Genomic DNA, 10,691 nt, shown 5'->3' with positions numbered 1-10,691 from the left:
CTCTCCAACCCCCCTCACCCAACTCCTCTTTCAACCCTACTCTCCAACCCCCCTCACCCCAACTCCTCTTTCACCCCTACACTCCAACCCCCTCACCCCAACTCCTCTTTCACCCCTAATCTCCAACCCCCCTCACCACAACTCCTCTTTCACCCCTACTCTCCAACCCCCTCACCCCAACTCCTCTTTCACCCGTACTCTCCAACCCCCTCACTCCAACTCCTCTTTCACCCGTACTCTCCAACCCCCTCACCCCAACTCCTCTTTCACCCATACTCTCCAACCCCCCTCACCCTAACTCCTCTTTCACCCCTACTCTCCAACCCCTCACCCCAACTCCTCTTTCACCCCTACTCACCAACCCCCCTCACCCCAACTCCTCTTTCACCCCTGCTCCCCTGCTCTCCAACCCCCTCAGTCAACTCCTCTTTCACCCCCACTCTCCAACCCCCCCACCCCAACTTCTCTTCACCTCTACTCTCCAACCCCTCACCAACTCCTCTTTCACCCCTACTCACAACCCCCTCACCCCAACTCCTCTTTCACCCCTACTCTCCAACCCCCCTCACCCCAACTCCTCTTTCACCCCTACTCTCAACCCCCCTCACCCCAACTCCTCTTTCACCCCTACTCTCCAACCCCTCACCCCAAATCCTCTCACCCCAACTCTCCAACACCTCACTCCAACTCCTTTCACCCTGCTCTCCAACCCCTCACCCCAACCTCCTCTTTCACCCCTACCCTCCAACCCCCCTCACCCCAGCTCCTCTTTCCCCCTACTCTCCAACCCCCTCACCCCAACTCCTCTTTCACCCCTACTCTCCAACCCCCATCACCCCAGCTCCTCTTTCACCCCTACTCTCCAACCGCCCTCACCCCAACACCACTTTAACCCCTACTCTGCAACCCCCCTCAACCCAACTCCTCTTTCACCCCTACTCTCCAACCCCTCACCCCAACGCCTTTCACCTCTACTCTCCAACCCCTCACCCCAACTCCTCTTCCCCCTACTCTCCAACCCCCCTCACCCCAACTTCTCTTTCACCCCTACTCTCCAACCCCCCTGACCCCAACTCCTCTTTCACCCCTACTCTCCAACCCCCCTCACCGCAACTCCTCTTTCACCCCGACTCTCCATCCCCCTCACCCCAACTCCTCTTTCACCCCGACTCTCCATCCCCCTCACCCCAACTCCTCTTTCAACCCTACTCTCCAACCCCCCTCACCCCAAATCCTCTCTCACCCCTACTATCCAACCCCCCTCACCCCAACTGCTCTTTCACCCCTACTCTCCAACACCTCACTCCAACTCCTCTTTCACCCCTACTCTCCAACCCCCCTCACCCAACTCCTCTTTCACCCCTACTCTCCAACCCCCTCACCCCAACTCCTCTTTCAACCCTACTCTCCAACCCCCTCACCCCAACTCCTCTTTCAACCCTACTCTCCAACCCCCTCACCCCAACTCCTCTTTCACCCTACTCTCCAACCCCTCACCCCAACGCCTCTTTCACCTCTACTCTCCAACCCCTCACCCCAACTCCTCCTTCACCCCTACTCTCCAACCCCCCTCACACCAACTTCTCTTTCACCCCTACTCTCCAACCCCCCTGACCCCAACTCCTCTTTCACCCTACTCTCCAACCCCCCTCACCCCAACTCCTCTTTCACCCCTACTCTCCAACACCCCTCACCCAACTCCTCTTTCAACCCTACTCTCCAACCCCCCTCACCCCAACTCCTCTTTCAACCCTACTCTCCAATCCCCCTCACCCCAACTCCTCTTTCACCACTACTCTCCAACCCCTCACCCCAATGCCTCTTTCACCTCTACTCTCCAACCCCTCACCCCAACTCCTCCTTCACCCCTACTCTCCAACCCCCTCACCCCAACTTCTCTTTCACCCCTACTCTCCAACCCCCCTGACCCCAACTCCTCTTCCACCCCTACTCTCCAACCCCCCTCACCCCAACTCCTCTTTCACCCCTACTCTCCAACCCCCTCCCCATCTCCTCCTTCACCCCGACTCTCCAACCCCCCTCACCCCAACTCCTCTTTCACCCCTACTCTCCAACCCCCTCCCCCAACTCCTCCTTCACCCCGACTCTCCAACCCCCCTCACCCCAACTCCTCTTTCAACCCTGCTCTCCAACCCCCCACCCCAACTTCTCTTTCACCTCTACTCTCCAACCCCTCACCCCAACTCCTCTTTCACCCCTACTCTCCAACCCCCTCACCCCAACTCCTCTTTCACCCCTACTCTCCAACCCCCCTCACCGCAACTCCTCTTTCACCCCTACTCTCCAACCCCCCTCACCCCAACTCCTCTTTCTCCCCTACTCTCCAACCCCCCTCACCCCAACTCCTCTTTCACCCCTACTCTCCAACCCCCCTCACCGCAACTCCTCTTTCACCCCTACTCTCCAACCACCTCACCCCAACTCCTCTTTCACCCCTACTCTCCAACCCCTCTCACCCCAACTCCTCTTTCACCCCTACTCTCCAACCCCCCTCACCCCAACTCCTCCTTCACCCTACTCTCCAACCACCTCACCCCAACTCCTCTTTCACCCCTACTCTCCAACCCCGCTCACCCCAACTCCTCCTTCACCCTACTCTCCAACCACCTCACCCCAACTCCTCTTTCACCCCGACTCTCCAACCCCACTCACACCAACTCCTCTCTCACCACTACTCTGCAACCCCCCTCACCCCAACTCCTCTTTCACTCCAACTCTACAACCCCACTCACACCAACTCCTCTTTCACCACTACTCTGCAACCCCCCTCACCCCAACTCCTCTTTCACTCCAACTCTCCAACCCCCCTCACCCCAACTCCTCTTTCACCGCTACTCTCCAACCCCCCTCACCCCAACTCATTTCACCCCTACTCTCCAACCCCCCTCACCCAACTCCTCTTTCAACCCTACTCTCCAACCCCCCTCACCCCAACTCCTCTTTCACCCCTACACTCCAACCCCCTCACCCCAACTCCTCTTTCACCCCTAATCTCCAACCCCCCTCACCACAACTCCTCTTTCACCCCTACTCTCCAACCCCCCTCACCCCAACTCCTCTTTCACCCGTACTCTCCAACCCCCTCACTCCAACTCCTCTTTCACCCGTACTCTCCAACCCCCTCACCCCAACTCCTCTTTCACCCATACTCTCCAACCCCCCTCACCCTAACTCCTCTTTCACCCCTACTCTCCAACCCCTCACCCCAACTCCTCTTTCACCCCTACTCACCAACCCCCCTCACCCCAACTCCTCTTTCACCCCTGCTCTCCAACCCCCTCAGTCCAACTCCTCTTTCACCCCCACTCTCCAACCCCCCACCCCAACTTCTCTTTCACCTCTACTCTCCAACCCCTCACCCCAACTCCTCTTTCACCCCTACTCTCCAACCCCCTCACCCCAACTCCTCTTTCACCCCTACTCTCCAACCCCCCTCACCCCAACTCCTCTTTCACCCCTACTCTCCAACCCCCCTCACCCCAACTCCTCTTTCACCCCTACTCTCCAACCCCTCACCCCAAATCCTCTCTCACCCCTACTCTCCAACACCTCACTCCAACTCCTTTCACCCCTGCTCTCCAACCCCTCACCCCAACTCCTCTTTCACCCCTACCCTCCAACCCCCCTCACCCCAGCTCCTCTTTCACCCCTACTCTCCAACCCCCTCACCCCAACTCCTCTTTCACCCCTACTCTCCAACCCCCCTCACCCCAGCTCCTCTTTCACCCCTACTCTCCAACCGCCCTCACCCCAACACCACTTTAACCCCTACTCTGCAACCCCCCTCAACCCAACTCCTCTTTCACCCCTACTCTCCAACCCCTCACCCCAACGCCTTTCACCTCTACTCTCCAACCCCTCACCCCAACTCCTCCTTCACCCCTACTCTCCAACCCCCCTCACCCCAACTTCTCTTTCACCCCTACTCTCCAACCCCCCTGACCCCAACTCCTCTTTCACCCCTACTCTCCAACCCCCCTCACCGCAACTCCTCTTTCACCCCGACTCTCCATCCCCCTCACCCCAACTCCTCTTTCACCCCGACTCTCCATCCCCCTCACCCCAACTCCTCTTTCAACCCTACTCTCCAACCCCCCTCACCCCAAATCCTCTCTCACCCCTACTATCCAACCCCCCTCACCCCAACTGCTCTTTCACCCCTACTCTCCAACACCTCACTCCAACTCCTCTTTCACCCCTACTCTCCAACCCCCCTCACCCAACTCCTCTTTCACCCCTACTCTCCAACCCCCTCACCCCAACTCCTCTTTCAACCCTACTCTCCAACCCCCCTCACCCCAACTCCTCTTTCAACCCTACTCTCCAACCCCCCTCACCCCAACTCCTCTTTCACCCCTACTCTCCAACCCCTCACCCCAACGCCTCTTTCACCTCTACTCTCCAACCCCTCACCCCAACTCCTCCTTCACCCCTACTCTCCAACCCCCCTCACACCAACTTCTCTTTCACCCCTACTCTCCAACCCCCCTGACCCCAACTCCTCTTTCACCCCTACTCTCCAACCCCCCTCACCCCAACTCCTCTTTCACCTCTACTCTCCAAACCCCTCACCCCAACTCCTCTTTCACCCCTGCTCTCCAACCCCCCTCACCCCAACTCCTCTTTCACCCCTACTCTCCAACCCCCTCACCCCAACTCCTCTTTCACCCCTGCTCTCCAACCCCTCACCCCAACTCCTCCTTCACCCCTACTCTCCAACCCCCCTCACCCAAACACCTCTTTCACCCCTACTCTCCAACCCCCCTCACCCCAACTCCTTTTTCACCCCGACTCTCCATCCCCCTCACCCAACTCCTCTTTCAACCCTACTCTCCAACCCCCCTCACCCCAAATCCTCTCTCACCCCTACTCTCCAACCCCCCTCACCCCAACTGCTCTTTCACCCCTACTCTCCAACACCTCACTCCAACTCCTCTTTCACCCCTACTCTCCAACCCCTCACCCCAACTCCTCTTTCACCCCTACTCTCCAACCCCCCTCACCCAACTCCTCTTTCAACCCTACTCTCCAACCCCCCTCACCCCAACTCCTCTTTCAACCCTACTCTCCAATCCCCCTCACCCCAACTCCTCTTTCACCCCTACTCTCCAACCCCTCACCCCAATGCCTCTTTCACCTCTACTCTCCAACCCCTCACCCCAACTCCTCCTTCACCCCTACTCTCCAACCCCCCTCACCCCAACTTCTCTTTCACCCCTACTCTCCAACCCCCCTGACCCCAACTCCTCTTCCACCCCTACTCTCCAACCCCCCTCACCCCAACTCCTCTTTCACCTCTACTCTCCAACCCCCTCACCCCAACTCCTCTTTCAACCCTGCTCTCCAACCCCCTCACCCCAACTCCTCTTTCACCCCTGCTCTCCAACCCCCCTCACCCCAACTCCTCTTTCACCCCTACTCTCCAACCCCCTCCCCCCAACTCCTCCTTCACCCCGACTCTCGAACCCCCCTCACCCCAACTCCTCTTTCACCCCTACTCTCCAACCCCCTCCCCCCAACTCCTCCTTCACCCCGACTCTCCAACCCCCCTCACCCCAACTCCTCTTTCAACCCTGCTCTCCAACCCCCCACCCCAACTTCTCTTTCACCTCTACTCTCCAACCCCTCACCCCAACTCCTCTTTCACCCCTACTCTCCAACCCCCTCACCCCAACTCCTCTTTCACCCCTACTCTCCAACCCCCCTCACCCCAACTCCTCTTTCACCCCTACTCTCCAACCCCCCTCACCCCAACTCCTCTTTCTCCCCTCCTCTCCAACCCCCCTCACCCCAACTCCTCTTTCACCCCTACTCTCCAACCCCCCTCACCGCAACTCCTCTTTCACCCCTACTCTCCAACCACCTCACCCCAACTCCTCTTTCACCCCTACTCTCCAACCCCGCTCACCCCAACTCCTCTTTCACCCCTACTCTCCAACCCCCCTCACCCCAACTCCTCCTTCACCCTACTCTCCAACCACCTCACCCCAACTCCTCTTTCACCCCTACTCTCCAACCCCGCTCACCCAAACTCCTCCTTCACCCTACTCTCCAACCACCTCACCCCAACTCCTCTTTCACCCCGACTCTCCAACCCCACTCACACCAACTCCTCTTTCACCACTACTCTGCAACCCCCCTCACCCCAACTCCTCTTTCACTCCAACTCTCCAACCCCCCTCACCCCAACTCCTCTTTCACCGCTACTCTCCAACCCCCTCACCCCAACTCCTCTTTCACCCCTACTCTCCAACCCCCCTCACCCCAACTCGTTTCACCCCTACTCTCCAACCCCCCTCACCCAACTCCTCTTTCAACCCTACTCTCCAACCCCCCTCACCCCAACTCCTCTTTCACCCCTACACTCCAACCCCCTCACCCCAACTCCTCTTTCACCCCTACTCTCCAACCCCCCTCACCACAACTCCTCTTTCACCCCTACTCTCCAACCCCCCTCACCCCAACTCCTCTTTCACCCGTACTCTCCAACCCCCTCACTCCAACTCCTCTTTCACCAGTACTCTCCAACCCCCTCACCCCAACTCCTCTTTCACCCCTACTCTCCAACCCCCCTCACCCTAACTCCTCTTTCACCCCTACTCTCCAACCCCTCACCCCAACTCCTCTTTCACCCCTACTCGCCAACCCCCCTCACCCCAACTCCTCTTTCACCCCTGCTCTCCAACCCCCTCAGTCCAACTCCTCTTTCACCCCCACTCTCCAACCCCCCACCCCAACTTCTCTTTCACCCCTACTCTCCAACCCCCTCACCCCAACTCCTCTTTCACCCCTACTCTCCAACCCCCCTCACCCCAACTCCTCTTTCACCCCTACTCTCCAACCCCCCTCACCCCAACTCCTCTTTCACCCCTACTCTCCAACCCCTCACCCCAAATCCTCTCTCACCCCTACTCTCCAACACCTCACTCCAACTCCTTTCACCCCTGCTCTCCAACCCCTCACCCCAACTCCTCTTTCACCCCTACCCTCCAACCCCCCTCACCCCAGCTCTTTCACCCCTACTCTCCAACCCCCTCACCCCAACTCCTCTTTCACCCCTACTCTCGAACCCCCCTCACCCCAGCTCCTCTTTCACCCCTACTCTCCAACCGCCCTCACCCCAACACCACTTTCACCCCTACTCTGCAACCCCCCTCACCCCAACTCCTCTTTCACCCCTACTCTCCAACCCCTCACCCCAACGCCTTTCACCTCTACTCTCCAACCCCTCACCCCAACTCCTCCTTCACCCCTACTCTCCAACCCTCCTCACCCCAACTTCTCTTTCACCCCTACTCTCCAACCCCCCTGACCCCAACTCCTCTTTCACCCCTACTCTCCAACCCCTCACCGCAACTCCTCTTTCACCCCGACTCTCCATCCCCCTCACCCCAACTCCTCTTTCACCCCGACTCTCCATCCCCCTCACCCCAACTCCTCTTTCAACCCTACTCTCCAACCCCCCTCACCCCAAATCCTCTCTCACCCCTACTATCCAACCCCCCTCACCCCAACTGCTCTTTCACCCCTACTCTCCAACACCTCACTCCAACTCCTCTTTCACCCCTACTCTCCAACCCCCCTCACCCAACTCCTCTTTCACTCCTACTCTCCAACCCCCTCACCCCAACTCCTCTTTCAACCCTACTCTCCAACCCCCCTCACCCCAACTCCTCTTTCAACCCTACTCTCCAACCCCCCTCACCCCAACTCCTCTTTCACCCCTACTCTCCAACCCCTCACCCCAACGCCTCTTTCACCTCTACTCTCCAACCCCTCACCCCAACTCCTCCTTCACCCCTACTCTCCAACCCCCCTCACACCAACTTCTCTTTCACCCCTACTCTCCCACCCCCCTGACCCCAACTCCTCTTTCACCCCTACTCTCCAACCCCCCTCACCCCAACTCCTCTTTCACCTCTACTCTCCAAACCCCTCACCCCAACTCCTCTTTCAACCCTACTCTCCAACCCCCTCACCCCAACTCCTCTTTCACCCCTGCTCTCCAACCCCCCTCACTCCAACTCCTCTTTCACCCCTACTCTCCAACCCCCTCACCCCAACTCCTCTTTCACCCCTGCTCTCCAACCCCCTCCCCCCAACTCCTCCTTCACCCCAACTCTCCAACCCCACTCACCCCAACTCCTCTTTCACCCCTACTCTCCAACCCCCCTCACTCCAACTCCTCTTTCACCCCAACTCCTCTTTGACCCCTACTCTCCAACCCCCCTCACCCTAACTCCTCTTTCACCCCTACTCGCCAACCCCCCTCACCCCAACTCCTCTTTCACCCCTGCTCTCCAACCCCCTCAGTCCAACTCCTCTTTCACCCCCTCTCCAACCCCCCACCCCAACTTCTCTTTCACCTCTACTCTCCAACCCCTCACCCCAACTCCTCTTTGACCCCTACTCTCCAACCCCCTCACCCTAACTCCTCTTTCACCCCTACTCTCCAACCCCTCACCCCAACTCCTCTTTCACCCCTACTCGCCAACCCCCCTCACCCCAACTCCTCTTTCACCCCTGCTCTCCAACCCCCTCAGTCCAACTCCTCTTTCACCCCTACTCTCCAACCCCCCACCCCAACTTCTCTTTCACCTCTACTCTCCAACCCCTCACCCCAACTCCTCTTTCACCCCTACTCTCCAACCCCCTCACCCCAACTCCTCTTTCACCCCTACTCTCCAACCCCCCTCACCCCAACTCCTCTTTCACCCCTACTCTCCAACCCCCCTCACCGCAACTCCTCTTTCACCCCTACTCTCCAACCCCCCTCACCCCAACTCCTCTTTCACCCCTACTCTCCAACCACCTCACCCCAACTCCTCTTTCACCCCTACTCTCCAACCCCCCTCACCCCAACTCCTCCTTCACCCAACTCTCCAACCACCTCACCCCAACTCCTCTTTCACCCCTACTCTCCAACCCCGCTCACCCCAACTCCTCCTTCACCCTACTCTCCAACCACCTCACCCCAACTCCTCTTTCACCCCTGCTCTCCAACCCCCCTCACCCCAACACCTCTTTGACCCCTACTCTCCAACCTCCCTCACCCTAACTCCTCTTTCACCCCTACTCTCCAACCCCTCACCCCAACTCCTCTTTCACCCCTACTCGCCAACCCCCCTCACCCCAACTCCTCTTTCACCCCTGCTCTCCAACCCCCTCAGTCCAACTCCTCTTTCACCCCTACTCTCCAACCCCCCACCCCAACTTCTCTTTCACCTCTACTCTCCAACCCCTCACCCCAACTCCTCTTTCACCGCTACTCTCCAACACCCCTCACCCCAACTCCTCTTTCACCCCTACACTCCAACCCCCCTCACCCCAACTCCTCTTTCACCCCTACTCTCCAACCCCCCTCACCCCAACTCCTCTTTCACCCCTACACTCCAACCCCCTCACCACAACTCCTCTTTCACCCCTACTCTCCAACCCCCCTCACCCCAACTCCTCTTTCACCCCTACTCTCCAACCCCCCTCACCCCAACTCCTCTTTCACCCGTACTCTCCAACCCCCTCACTCCAACTCCTCTTTCACCCCTACTCTCCAACCTCCCTCACCCCACCTCCTCTTTCACCCCAACTCTCCAACCCCCCTCACCCCAACTCCTCTTTCACCCCTGCTCTCCAACCCCCCTCACCCCAACACCTCTTTGACCCCTACTCTCCAACCTCCCTCACCCTAACTCCTCTTTCACCCCTACTCTCCAACCCCTCACCCCAACTCCTCTTTCACCCCTACTCGCCAACCCCCCTCACCCCAACTCCTCTTTCACCCCTGCTCTCCAACCCCCTCAGTCCAACTCCTCTTTCACCCCTACTCTCCAACCCCCCACCCCAACTTCTCTTTCACCTCTACTCTCCAACCCCTCACCCCAACTCCTCTTTCACCGCTACTCTCCAACACCCCTCACCCCAACTCCTCTTTCACCCCTACTCTCCAACCCCCCTCACCCCAACTCCTCTTTCACCCCTACTCTCCAACCCCCCTCACCCCAACTCCTCTTTCACGCCTACTCTCCAACCCCCCTCACCCCAACTCCTCTTTCACCCCTACTCTCCAACCACCTCACCCCAACTCCTCTTTCACCCCTACTCTCCAACCCCCCTCACCCCAACTCCTCCTTCACCCTACTCTCCAACCACCTCACCCCAACTCCTCTTTCACCCCTACTCTCCAACCCCGCTCACCCCAACTCCTCCTTCACCCTACTCTCCAACCACCTCACCCCAACTCCTCTTTCACCCCGACTCTCCAACACAACTCACACCAACTCCTCTTTCACCACTACTCTGCAACCCCCCTCACCCCAACTCCTCTTTCACTCCAACTCTCCAACCCCACTCACACCAACTCCTCTTTCACCACTACTCTCCAACCCCCCTCACCCAACTCCTCTTTCAACCCTACTCTCCAACCCCCCTCACCCCAACTCCTCTTTCACCCCTACACTCCAACCCCCTCACCCCAACTCCTCTTTCACCCATACTCTCCAACCCCCCTCACCCCAACTCCTTTTTCACCCCTACCCTCCAACCCCCCTCACCCCAACTCCTCTTTCACCCGTACTCTCCAACCCCCTCACGCCAACTCCTCTTTCACCCCTACTCTCCAACCTCCCTCACCCCACCTCCTCTTTCACCCCTACTCTCCAACCCCCCTCACC

This window comes from Somniosus microcephalus, chromosome 4, assembly GCF_052327205.1.
Source record: "Somniosus microcephalus isolate GS21.2 chromosome 4, FLI_Smic_1.0, whole genome shotgun sequence".
In the NCBI taxonomy this organism is placed as follows: domain Eukaryota; kingdom Metazoa; phylum Chordata; class Chondrichthyes; order Squaliformes; family Somniosidae; genus Somniosus; species Somniosus microcephalus.
The sequence above is the reverse complement of the archived record's forward strand: the minus strand, read 5'-3'. Positions refer to the sequence as shown.